Genomic DNA, 3,810 nt, shown 5'->3' with positions numbered 1-3,810 from the left:
AATTTTGTAAAAAAAAGTAAACCCTATACCCTGATGAAATTTGGCAACCTCTTTGTGAAGGGTTATAATAGCCATTGAAAAATGATCTTCATTTAATATTCTTTAGAATTTGTCTTAGAAAAATGGTCATTTAGCATACATTTAATAGGATTTTAGGGAACTCACAGACTTTTGATATGAGTTCCATCCATGAACCTCAAGTCAACACCTTGTGGTCTAATTTCTTGCAAAATCTCTGGAAATATCAGTGTCACACAAACAAGATGTCAACTGCAATTTCTCTGAGCTTTGTTGTGATTTCTTTAAAATAAAGAGTTAAAGATACTTTTCACTGTGCATTACCTATTCTTTCCTTAAAATAGAATTCCCTCATTAACTGTAAAATTGTATTAAAATATATAGAAAGATTGAAACAAGTAAAAAGATATACCATGTTTATGCTTAAAGAGGATCAGTATGAAAAAAGATGTCAATTCTTAACAAATTAATCAATACATTCAAAAGTAAAACAAAAATTCAGACTAAAGTTTTCATGTATTTGAAAAACTGATTCCAAATTTCAGAAACAGTTATCCAGAAGAGTTAAGCCAACTATTTAAAAGGAAAAACAAAGAGGACATACATCCATTTTCAGAATTGAAAAATATATCATGAAGTTTTGGCAATTAAAAAGTTGGTGGTAAAGAAAGATTGCTTGTCTTGAAGACAGACAATAAATAAACATAAATATATTTGAATTTATTCTGTGTTCAAGCTGAAATTTTAAATTGTGAAATAGTGGAGTTTCTAAGTAACTGGTATTAGGACGTGACATCTGCTTCTGGAGGAAAAGAATACTGCTCACAAAGGCACAAACATTTATATTCCACATGGTTAAAAGATACAAGTGTATTAAACAAAACTAGAAAAAAATTGAGAAATAAGTAGAATGGGTTTATATCTGAAGCCAGAGCATTTTAAAGCAAAGCACAAAAAATTAATTCATAAAAAAACACTTAAAATTACTGTTTCACAGAATTCTATAAGAACAAATATTTTTAAAGTGAAAATTGGAGTATTTGTAAATCCTGCTAATGAATGATACACAGATAAGTAACTCAATATTCTAAGAGCAAAATATTTGAGTAAGCAATACACAGGAAGGAAATTACAAGTGGTCAAAAGCATATGTAAAAGTACTCAATCTTATTAGAATCAGGAAAATGAAAATTAAACAACAATGAAATACTATTCCCACTCATCAGGGTCATAAAAATAAAATTTGAAGTGCAGTCCATATAAAATTGCAATGAGTGTCACAGCGAAACTACCCCAGAAAGCATTCAGAAGGATATCACTGCAGATAGACACATTTGACTGGGGGAAATAGAAGAGATCCAAATACCTACACTAGGATGAAAATGAGGAGTGCTATGTTCTTATTATGGAAAAGCAAAACAGAAATTTAAATGTTGGCTCCATAAGCCACATCTACCATGATAAAAAAAATCACTAAGGTATATTTTTGAGCCAAAAATAATTAAATGCCCAAAGAGAGTCACAGTATGATAACTTGTATGTTAAAAAAAGTGACACCCATAGAACACCGTGCAGTTTCTATGAGAACCTCTGTGCTTGTAAATATAGGAAAAGATGAGGAAGAGAAGACTGGCTTCTCAGAAATGAAGGGAGTGATGGTCAAAGGGGATTTTAGGGCAAAGCAATATTTTGATTTCTTTGTTAAAGAGATTACATTTCAGTATTATTTCCATAATTTAATAAATTAATAAGTTAATTCATAAATTAATAATTAATTTTAAAAGACTCATTTTATGATATGCTTTAAGAACAAAATACACAATGAATGAAGTTAAACAAAATAAAAAGTAAACTATGATCCTTTAGTGAAATTCAGTAAACTCGATAACTTGGTCTTCACTAGTTACCACACTGTTTCCTCAATTACTACATTTAGAAAAATGTAGACACCTGTATCTGAATTTGGTTTCATATCAACATACAACATCTAGTTATACTTTTACAATCCTGAATGGATTTAAATAAATTCCAAGATTATCTCTTAAATCTAGCAGCTGCTATTACTGAGAAATCAGGTTCTTAATTTGCTCTTTTTCCCCGCTCCTTGTTTTGAAGAACTAACACTACTAGCTCTTATTTAATTTTAATGGAAGGAAACAATAGATTCATAACAGAGGACACCAAGTAGTCAGGGTGGGCTACAGCAAGGTTCACAGCCTCTGACGTGCATGGACTCAATAACATGCTACCAGATTTAAAACTTCTGGTTCCCTGAGATCATCATCTCTGCTGCAAAAAGTTCATTAAGGATATCTACATGGTTCAGCATCCTAATGGGATGTCAGGACACTAATGTTCACCCTGCCTTACAATAACCTCTAAAAGGGGGTAAAAAATTAAAAAGCAAAAATATAATCTGTCTTTATAATTAGGAAAAATTGAATCTACTACATCAAGAAAATAATTATTTTGTCCTTATCTTTTACTTAGGTGATTTTGTCATTTTAATTTTAATAATGTATGTTCGAAATAGCTTTGTTAAAGAAATAGCAGTTAATTATTTAATTTGAACTTTTCCAACTGTAGCCTCTACAATTTCCCATTATGTTACTATTCATTTCAAATATCAGGGATTATTGCAAAGTATAACAAACCTATGATGCAATCCAGCAAGGAATGGAGTTGCCAGTGCAGATCTGCCTGCCATTCTCTGATACGCAGTCTAGGAAAAAGTCTCTCGAATTCCATAGGTATATATTTCCTCTTAAGAAAATGAGGAATCATAGTTTTCATGGATTCTTCTGAGCTGCCAAGAACTAATTTTATAAAATCCAGTGATTTAATAAGTCATTTATCAGCTTATCAAAATCATCAATTAATTTTCCATCCTTTTCTTATCTTCTACTCATTGCTTGTCTTATGTAATTGATTTTTTCAAACTTTTATAGCTTTTTAATAATTGTTTTTCTATACAAAGTAGAGTACAAAAGACTCCACAATTTCTCTTAGCCTCCTGAACTAGCATCTAGCAATCTCAAGTTTGAGACCAGGATTTCAAGGTAGCATTCTCATGTTCCAATTTCTTATGGAACAGAACTCTTAAAGTTGTTGTATAAACTATAAAAATGCCAAATTGTGACATCAATTGAAGCTGTAAAATTTCTAAGAGAAACAGTCACTAAGCAGATATATTTTTAGAATACATATTCATGGAAAAAATACTTACCTTGGAAAACAAATAGGTAAAGATAAATGATTATACAGCTATTCAAGCAATGACTTCACATAGGCTCAGCATGCAAAAATAAAAAAGGAAGAAAGAAAAAGACGGAGAAAGGAAAATAAAATAAGAAGAACTCACAAATTTAGTATCAGTCAATTCCAGTCAGTATTTGAAGGGATATCCTTGTCTTCCTGTATTCATCACAATAAATGAAAAATAAAATTCTATTCTAAATCAAAATAAAAAATAGGTCTTCTGGGGGAAAAATAAATGACAGAAATCTCATGCTTTGTTTCTAGCTTTCTAATTACATTTAAAATAAATAGGTCATAAAAACTTACTTTAAACATAATCTGAATGGGAACAGGGATTATATCACTAAACTGCAGGGAAAATGTCAAAGGCACCCGAGCTTTCCTTGCTTGTCTTTTTCCCTTCAATGCACTCGTGAGCAGCGGGGTCCAGTTCCCACAACGCACAGCGTTCCGGTCCTTGGAGAAGCTGCACTGAGTCAGGAACAATATATAAAGGCACTGGAGGGACTGGTGCAATGCCTGTGGAAATCCCTC

Source organism: Manis pentadactyla, chromosome 13 (genome assembly GCF_030020395.1).
Source record: "Manis pentadactyla isolate mManPen7 chromosome 13, mManPen7.hap1, whole genome shotgun sequence".
Lineage (NCBI taxonomy): Eukaryota > Metazoa > Chordata > Mammalia > Pholidota > Manidae > Manis > Manis pentadactyla.
Note: the sequence above shows the minus strand (reverse complement) of the source record.